The 10,375-nt window shown below is 37.3% G+C and overlaps 1 long non-coding RNA gene across 1 annotated transcript; it reads right to left on the bottom strand.

The window, feature by feature from the left end:
• Window positions 1-5,283: 5,283 nt before the first annotated feature.
• LOC113313470 lies at window positions 5,284-6,773 on the bottom strand. The gene is made up of 2 exons (XR_003341901.1): window positions 6,382-6,773; window positions 5,284-5,725 (listed from the first exon to the last, which is right to left on the bottom strand). It is a non-coding gene; the product is annotated as an uncharacterized LOC113313470 (long non-coding RNA).
• Window positions 6,774-10,375: the final 3,602 nt, after the last annotated feature.

The raw sequence follows: 10,375 nt of genomic DNA, 5'->3' as shown, positions 1-10,375 counted from the left end.
CTTATTGAAGCCAAATCATTTACAAATTGTCGAGCATGTTTAAAGCTTCTTGGTATGAAACATTTGGTATCTTCGTATTATCATCATCAGGAGTATCTCCCTCCTTTTCTTGTCGAATTCCATCGTTCTTTCATTAAAGCATATACGACTTGTTGCTCATTTGGATGATTCAGGAAGGCATCCATATCCATTATCATTTACATACTTTGAATTAGCAAAAAAAAAAAATGTATATTGTTTTAGGTAAAAGTAGGAGAAGATGGAGATTTGGGAGAGAAAGGCAAAGCATCTTATTGATAAAGAGTCATTAGACATTACATACATACAATGTTCTATATATATAGGGAAGCGAAAACCTAGTCATCTAATGGACCGCACATCCATGGGCCACAGGCCCTATAACACTTCCGCTTGTGCGGTTCAATAACAAATATTTATACATAGTGCTTCATATATAGTGCTTTGAATGTAGTTCTTCGAATGTCGTTCTCTCCTTGATGACTTGTGCCGAAATCAGTTGCCTTACTAAAACTTTGACAAGGAAAAACCCAGTGGGATAAAACCTTGGTACAACTCTTCACATGTAGTACTTCACACGTTGTCTCGTACTTTACATGTAGTTCATCACATGCAATATGATCGTAAAAGATCGACGAGTCTAAGTTGATTGCCTCGTTAAAACTTCATCAGGAAAACCCATAGGGACAAAACCTGAACCAAAGAAAAGAGTACAGTATTAAGCAAACTTAGAACATAGTTGGACTCGAATAATTTGCCTCATTAAAACCTTGACAAGGAAAACCCAGTGGGATAAAACCTTGACGAATGGAAAAGAGTACAACGTGACAGATGCAACTAAAGGTGATCCGTTGCAGATGATCACTTGGCTCTGTCGAAGTTGACTAGTTGCTTCACAACTCCTAAGGAAGAAAATCCTTGTATGAAAGACAATAGTCTTAGCTGGGAAATTACATTCCCTGTGTTTGTTGTTGTCTCATTAAAAACCTTGCCGAGTAACAAAACCCTGTGGGAAAAAAGTAACCTCGGTGAAGGAAAATAGTTCGACACACCATTAGATGCTCCCCCTGATGTCAGAAAATTTTCATTAGTCTAATGTAGTCAAAATGAGTTTATCACACTGTACCTTGGTGACTTGAAAGCTTATAAGACCATGTTGTTGATTCTGGAAGTTACGTTGGTTAACAGACTATCGCGTTTCATTTCTTTGATTCAGATATTTTCAGTAATATCAACGCGATCTTTATGTCTTCAACGTTCAACATACTTGATGTTTTGTAGTGTTTCCTCGCTAAAAACCTTGTCGAGAAACAAAACCCTTTGGGAAAAACTATTCTCGATCGAAGGGAAAAAGAGTACAACACAACTTCAATTTCGAAGTAAAATATGTCGACATCATATCCTTGGATCCCCCCCATGATGTCGGCATCTCCCCCTGATTACTTTCAGAGTTGTACCAGACAGTTCCTTTAGTCATGTGTTTTTCGAAACTGAATATCAGTAATGACCTAGAAAATAGTCTACCATATCTCCCCCATAATTACTTTCGTTGGATAAGAGATTATTTTGACTTCATAATCAACAACTTTTGGACTGCGCTTTTATTAGCATTCCTTTTTATGTCTTTGCAGGGATAAATCAAATTTATGTCAATGGTTACTTTTAAGTACATGATTACATTCACTATACCTTACCAATGACGTTGCGTTGGCGCGGAGCTATATCTAGCTAACAAGTTCCCTGAGGATGTAAACTTTAATCGAGTACATTATTATGCTAAGTACAACAATGCGTCTATTGTACTTAGATATGGGAATTTCATCACCCAACGCATTTTCGTCATATTCTTTTGGACGAAATGGTTACTTGATTACATTTGAACCTCGACTAATCATGGGAGTGCTATCAGGATGCAAATCTTTGTTAAATTGCCCGAAAACTTTACATATGCAAACTGGTGGAATAATATACCACAAGCTCATTATTCGATCGATCTTTCCCTAGATTTTTCATCTCAAATTCGGATTTTATATAGATTTTAAGGTCTCTTATACATCAAGATTCACATCATGTCCGTACCATCAACATAAATAGCTACAATTCCAAATCAGGAACTTTCTTATGAAGACGCAAGGAAAAATAAACTTACTTGTCTATCCCCTCCAAATAAAATAGAAACTTAGACGGGTATACCACATCCGCCTGATTGCTTGAATCTATAAGTGAGTGTTCTATCTAACTGCAAACGCACTCTGTGGTTTAGAGTCATTCGATTTGGGCAACAAAAGTCTATCAATTACTTTTGTAAATATCTTCTATCTCTTGATTCTTTCAGAGATACGTAACAACCACATACGTATGCTGCATTTCAAGTCCTTTTGAAATTACCAAGCTAACTAAGTAGCGGAACTCTATAAAGTTCATTACAAGAGAACAATTCCATGGCTTTGTGAGAAACCTCGCGCCACAAGGAGAGTCTTTTTACTTTAAGACTACTTTCTTTTCATTATGCTTTGTGACAAATTAATTATGTATGTCCAATAGGCTTTATACTTGGTTGGTTAGCACTACCACACCAAATACCCGTATATTTTCCAAAGAACTAAGTTCTACCTGGATTGTGTAGGCCAAATATGCTATTTATTTGAAATTAATCAAAATAAAGCATGGTTCGATCTCATTGTGCTCTACTTCTGGAACAACTATTTATGGATTATATCATCACTGTGCACGCATGCTCCCTCCATTGACTCATGTGCATTCTCATAATCCTTCAGGATTTCATTGTTCTCTAGAATCATTTAAAACTTCGGATCATCCTCCAGTATTAATTCTTGTACATAGTCAGATACAATCAAATGAGATGATTTCATTGATGATACAAATTAGGTTGTGCAATAATCATCTACTTCCTTTCTAGGTGAGCATTGATCGAACCTGGTGGTCTCTCTATCTTCCTTTATGGAGCCACGACCTCAACTACACTCACACCAAGTGTAGTTGAAACACCTTAATCTATGGTGTACCCCATAATGAGGATTCGTAACCTTGGAGGTAAGTTTGCAGATGGTATGTGTGATCTTATCACTTTAAAGACATCAGTGTACATTCTGAAAATCGATTATTCATTGTCACTTCACATTTACATTTGTGGAGTACTAGAATCAATATGAGACACAGTGGGAACACATCACGACAATTCTTGTTGTTCCCTTATAAAATACTTTTTCTTATCTCCCCCTAACGACGGGAAGACTGTCTCATTAAAGTGATTACCCGCAAATCTAGCGGTAAGAGATCTCCTGCCAAAGGTTTTAAAATGCGGATAATTGTTGGGAACTCATTTCCAACATAACTACTTAACAGTTTTGAAGACCCATCATAGTACGATGTGAAGTCGTAATGGCACATATATAGTGCAACTAAAAATGCGAAAGAACACGAGTGTCAGGCTTAAATCCAGTTACCAACTGGTATGCAGAAAAATTTGACTAATATTGGGTTCTAAAAACGAATTAAGTAAGATGTGTGTAATATTGCATATCCCCAAAGCAATAAAAGATAGGTTGATACGCATAACCTATTTCTTAGGCACCATCTATAACCTTTGATGGTAGCCTTTGCGAGACCATTGGGTATAAGATGCTCTACATTGATCCTATTAAACATGCAATATTCATCAAGTCCTTTTGATGTAAATTCTCTAGCATTAATAAGGGTAGTGAGGCTTTGCACCTTGTATTGTGTAATATGTGATAGGAGTTTTTAAATGCAGATTTCTTGGGAACTATAACTATCCAAAATGTCAAAACATTCACCAGAGCCATAAGTCACTTTAATGGTCTACATTTTTCATGAATATTTTTCTAAATTTCACCTTGTTTTCTTTGTAATATGGATTGTTTACCATTTGCATCTTAGGATGGTCTCAATCCTGTTTTACTGAAGACTTTGTGAAATGAGTGATATGCTTTCGTACTTAAAAGCATAATGGGAGGTGGGAGGAAGTTTAGAAAACATTTATTGAGATATATGTCGTTACTTTGCATTCTTCCAATCTTTTTCCCGTTGTCTCGACCACTCAAACACGATGATGTACGTATGAGTCCTTTCAAAACGAAATATCATGTCACAACCAAACTTCATTTATGGTTATGTCAAAGTCTGTATGAGTTAATTTCAAATATTTCATCGTCGGAGTCAATATGGATTCAATTATCCAAATACTATAGTGATTTACATTCCACTAGATTGACTCATTAGTTTCTCTAAGATATATGTTCTTCCAAATATATTAGAGACTATAAAAGATGCAATCAATTACATTGTCATCATTGTGAGTTTTCATATGATATCCACCTGCATGGGTCTCTTTGGAATTTAACAAGGTGATTAGCTCTCGGTACATATAGAGATTTTGTGACTTTTAATCTTCGTTCCATCTTGGAAACAAAATTTGAGCATTGCTTCGCTGATGATCCAATCATTATAAAGAATTAGTTCAAAAACTAGTGTATATTCCTTGAATTAGTAGGTGAAAAACCACTATCAGTTAGACATCGCGAGTCTTGAGAGATTTATTAAGTGGTGTGGCCTTATTACGTAACAAAAGTCGGATTCAACACAATTACTTTAGAGTGAATATATGTTACATTTCATCAAGATATATCTCAAGTACTTTAGAGAATTTATGTCTCGTGGCAATGATGTCTGTATTTTAGTGACACTACTATCGTGGGGGGAAGAAAAAAAAAACTTTGTCTCGTGATATATATGTCTCTTTTCACATGCTTTATATGAGTCGGTACGTCTGACCCTCATTACTTCGGGCTTCTTTCAATTTAGCTTCATTTAGCTTCATTACTTCGGGCTTCTTTCAATCTTCGTTCCATTTTCAATTTTGCTACATTTAGCTTCATTTGAGAAATTTCTTTATCTCAACAAGTCAAGAGAATCCTATTTTGCGCATGTCAACCACTTACTTTAGGTTTGAATAGCTTACTAAAAAAATAAAATAAAATAAATAAATAGTGGATTTCTTGTTTGCATACTTTAACATATACTGGTTCGTTAGTATTATGAATGAAGTAGGGGAAAAAATGGAAGAAAAATAAATCCGACTCATATTATTTTCTGTGAGTCCTTCGACAAAGTTGAGATTCATGTGCTTTTAACTACAACATAACTTTGTTGAAGATACTGATTATAATACGATAATCCAATAAGTGGATTTCATCCCACTGGACATTCATGCTCCGGGAAAAATAAAATAAAATCATGAGAGTTTAAATTTTCTTCATAGCATAGAGACATATGGCTCCACCTTTTAGACGGTACATTATCATTGGTAGAGAGTTTTATATGAGATATACACATTTTCTTAATAATCGAGATCAACGATCATAATTTAAATATGGTATGGACTTATCTTAAACCAAAGATAAAAATAATGGAAAATAAAATAAGTAAGCCCAAAAAATAATCACTGTATGTATCTCAAAGATTTGGTTCCCACCATACACAGCCAAAACCGGAACGACATTAACCGTGCAGGCCCCGGAACTAAAGTTTGCAACGGGACAGGATAACCTCAACGGAGCAGAACCAAATCGGAACATGACTGGCTCGGCTGGAACTGAACAGGGGCCGAGTTGGACCGCTGGATCGGGGTCGAGTTGGACCGCTGGATCGGGGCCGAGTTGGACCGCTTCAGATCGGTTATTTTTCACGCGGACAGACAGAGAAGATCGTGAACAGACGGTGACAGTACATGCACATTCAAATCAATCAACGAAAAGCTTAGTGTCGTATTCATAACCCACTGTAGAAGCACAAACGTTACAGAATTCACCGGAGAGAATCATGCAAAGTTTTTATTTTTTTTGATTTACATGTAACCGCAATACCACACTGGTGGCCATAAAAGACGAGAGAGAGCAGCATACTATCGTGTATGATGAAAACGTATGGATGACAACATACAAACAATGACAAAGCAGGATATGATGATAAAATAAAATTAAAGAAAAACAAATTATCATGAAATCATGGAGGTGAATCGTACATACCCATAGGAAACAAACAATACATGAAACATGTGGGTTGCTTTATTTGCGAAAGAAAGGAAATACATGATATCCGCTAGCATCATATCACGCAAATCGATTTTTCTTTTTTGTTTAAATTTGTCAATCAAACAGAACATAAACAGACAAAAGATACCATTTAGATTCAATCAAATAGTATAAGTTATTGACCAGTAGGTAGCCTACATATGATGATTTTAGGGGGGAAACAAACTTTATTTGGGTATATCTTTTAATCTTTAATGGATCTGATTGAAGAAGAATGATTTGATCTTACCAAGGTGTATCGATTCGGTGACAATTCTCTTTCTCCGGTTTCTTTTCTTTTTCCGTGCGGCAGCGTCTCCGTGTGTTAGATATTCCACCAACACATTCTCCGTGATTGAAAGAAAAACTGAAATAACGATCCAACTCCTTACGTGATTTGATTTGATAATTAACTCCTCAAAAGACCCAAGAAAATACAGATGTATTGAGAACAATTAGTGAGAAAAAAAATTGTTGAAGCCAAATCCAATTGAACTTTCTGAAGTGTTGTTCACAGAATCGATGATAACCGGAAGAAATTTTTTTTATCTCTTTTACGCCAAGGTTAGAGTTCGTGTGTGATAACGTGTTTTAGGTAAAAGTAGGAGAAGATGGAGAGTTGGGAGAGAAAGGCAAAGCATCTTATTGATAAAGAGTCATTAGCCATTACATACATACAATGTTCTATATATATATGGAAGCAAAAATCTAGTCATCTAATGGACGGCACATCCATGGGCCACAAGCCCTATAACATATACCTCCCTGTATTAATAAACTTTATATATTAATAATTTTGTGAAGTTCCAAGACTATTAATATATGGAACTTTTACTGCATTTATGGATCTAAATACATCTTGTGATAATCCATCGTTAACAGACTCCGTTCTGTGTGTGATTGATCGCAAGATGATTCAAGTTTGTGTTCTGCAGGTGATATGAGTTTAAAATACATCATTTGAATATCAAATTTCTATACTTTTCTTAGTTATTTGTTTTTTTGTATTAGTGAGTATTATGCTTGTTTTGCATTTTTCAGGTATTTTGGAGTCATATGACATAAAAAAAGATAAATATGAGCTTAATTGGTTACTTAGGGACATTAGAATTGACGGACTTGAAACATGAAAGGATAGAAGGATCGAAAGCGTCGCAATAAAGAAATTACTGGAGCAGACGCCATTTTCGTCTCAAGGCATGCACCTAAATTGCCTAGCTAAATTGGGGGCCATGAAATCTAATTGGGGGCCATGCACTAGAGGACAAAAAAGGTCACCCCATCCTAATTTGGGCCACCCCTTGTCAAATTTTTTCTAAATGGCTAAAAATCCCCTGCATAATAAGTAATAATCTTAATTAATTAGTGATAATCTTACTTAATTAGAGTTTAACTTTTTTTTTCAATTTTTTTTTCAATTTTTTTGTTTATCCATATGTGTATGAAAAATCGCTGAGATCATCGATAATATTTTTTTTTGCACAGATCCGTATGAAAAATTGTCATGGTATTGAAGTGGTTCATTGACGACTCTAAACAGTCGTTAATGTTTAGACTGTGTCAGCGACGATTCTACACAATCGTCATTTATTTTATAAAAGAGTCGTTATCTGACTGCTGTAAACAGTCGTTGCTGTTTCAGTGACGACACTAAACAGTCGTTAATGTTTCGACAGTTTTAGTGACGACTCTAAACAGTCCTTATTTCTTATAAAAGAGTCGTTATCTTTTAAAAAAGTAATTAATGGCGGAAATATACGACAGTTTGGAGTCGTCATATCAATACCCCGACGACCCTTTGGAAGGGTCATTATTGTTTTCATCATGTATATGACGACCCTTAAAGTCGTTATTGTCTTTGAAGGGTCGTTAATTGAAAAAAAATATAATTAGTCAAGGATAAAATAGTATTTTTATAATCAGATGAATACGCCCCTGAAAATTTTGGGGTGCAAATAAAATATCATGGCCCCCAATTGGATTTTATGTCCCCCATTTAAACTAGGCTAAATTGCAGCTATAGTTAACTAACCGGACCTGCTACTTAGCTAAGGGCCACTTGTTCTACTTTACTTCCTAAATTACATAATTAGGGTCTAGTTTCTCCTAATTCGGTCATATTTCAGTTTCCATCCCAGCTCATTCTCGTACTACCATTTATGCACTAAACCTTGATATTGGCTAGCCCTGGTGTTTTGGGGTAAAAACTGATTCTGTTAGAAATGGTAAATTGGGTGTGCCGCCGAGAAACGAATCTAAACCCTAAACAAATGTACTGCACAGAAGTACTTTAGATTCGAGAGATCAATCTGTACAATTCTGGTCTAAACCAAGAAATGGCCGCTCCAGTCTTGCTTCGGTCACAAAATGAAGGAGAAGGGTTGATCTTAGGGAGGGAAGCGAAGAAGGTGTTGAGATCAGAATGGTGAACTATGAAGGCGTGGATGTTTTATGACTTGTATCAGAATGTGGAACTTGCTTGTGAAATGTAAGCAATAAGTTCTTGGTGTTTTTCTGGATACTTGTGTTAATAACCCTTGTTTTCTGTTGAAATAGGTTGAAAATCTATTTATACAAGTCATAGTTGAACGCACCCTGATCTCATAGGAAGTGGAAGTAGTTAAGTGATGGAGAAGTAGAGATCGTGTAGAATGGTGAAAACCACGTCCCTATTATGAGGGGAAGGCTGGTTGGTTTTGTTCCCACTACTTCTCTATTATCACTAACTGTCCGCATTTCCTGGCTCTTTCTCATAATAGGCGTGTTGCATGCCGCACGCTGTAAACCTCCATACCAATACCATGATGAACATCCCCTATTTTGTGACATGTTTGATGTCTCGAGTATTTTGTAGAAAATATGTAGCAAGTTGTAGAGCGGGTCTTGCTTGCAAGATCTAATTATCTTGACCATTCACGCGCAAGCTAGGCGGCGGACGATCATATGTTACAAGTCAAGTTGTGAGACTTGCCACAGGAAAGTCGATTGGCCCTCAGGGGAGAGCGGCGGTCGGTGAGCACGGAGGCACCTTATTGGTCACCTAGAACTAAATCTAAGCCGGTCAATTTGGCTAGACAAGTTGGATGGCTGAGATGATTTGCGGCAGTTATCGGCTGTCGTTAAATTTGTTTAAGACCCTTGCGGCAGCGCGACTAGCCATCTTTGGGCAGCCTCCAGGAACTATTCAATCAAGTTGGGGATGGGTCGATCAGTTCCCACGGAAGAGGGGCTGCTAGCGATCACGGCGGCACCTCATTGGTTCCTCGAAATTATATCTAGGCCGGTCGATTCGGCCGACGAAGTTGGATGGCCGAGATTGCTTTGCGGCAGTAACGTGCTGCTGCTAATATAAATTAGGTTTTTTGAGCCGCGCAACTATCCAACTTTGAGTGATCGGTTTGAGGCTTCGCTTGTAAGCTGGGAAGGCTCTGATTGGCTGAGGCATAAGTGGGCCCGCCGGTATGTACTAAGGAGCTTGTCCAGTCGTGTCAGGAGGCAGCTAGGCTTGATAAATCAGTCGGCCAAATCGTGCGGCCGTGAACATTTTAAGACTGACATGGACAGCCTATATTCGAATTCTTAACAAATTATGCGTGTCGACCAACAACCTTCCAACTTTAGTTAAAAGTGTAGACATCGCATTTATAGCGATTTGATTGGTTGATGGGAAAGAGGGGCCGGCAACCAACAAAATAGAAGAAGGGGCGCCGGCCAAAGGAAGCTCGGGTTAGGGAAAATTGGCCGACCAAGTGGCGCGGCCAAGACGGTTCTTCCACGGCTTCAGTCGGTCACGGTTTCCTCTTTTCTTCCTATTTCCCGTTTTTTTTTTTGTAGGATTTGCTCCTACTAGTTCCATGATGGATCAATTTCCTAGTTTGCCTAGGTTTGGTGTCAATCAATAGGGATAGAGATATTGCGCAGACCGCAAAAAACCTAATTTTTGCAAATTGATAAAATTAGGTTTGAAAAATTGAATTTTGCGAGCTGACACATAATCAATCAATTTGGTGAATTTTGCGCTTTGACACAAAATCACTAATTTTTACCTCAGAGGGAAGCGCAACTTGCGTGCTTCTGATTGAGTACTTTCATGCATGTCTTAATCCCGACACTTAGGGAAATTCATGCTACTCAGCTACGAGCGAACATTAATTGTCATGTCATGTCAATATTAAGAGTTTAGCTGGGGAACATAACATAGGAAAAATACTCAGCAGGCCATGCATTAGTGAATAATGCAGGTG

Source organism: Papaver somniferum, chromosome 9, assembly GCF_003573695.1.
Source record: "Papaver somniferum cultivar HN1 chromosome 9, ASM357369v1, whole genome shotgun sequence".
NCBI lineage: Eukaryota > Viridiplantae > Streptophyta > Magnoliopsida > Ranunculales > Papaveraceae > Papaver > Papaver somniferum.
Note: the sequence above shows the minus strand (reverse complement) of the source record. Positions and strands in the feature narration are given on the sequence as shown.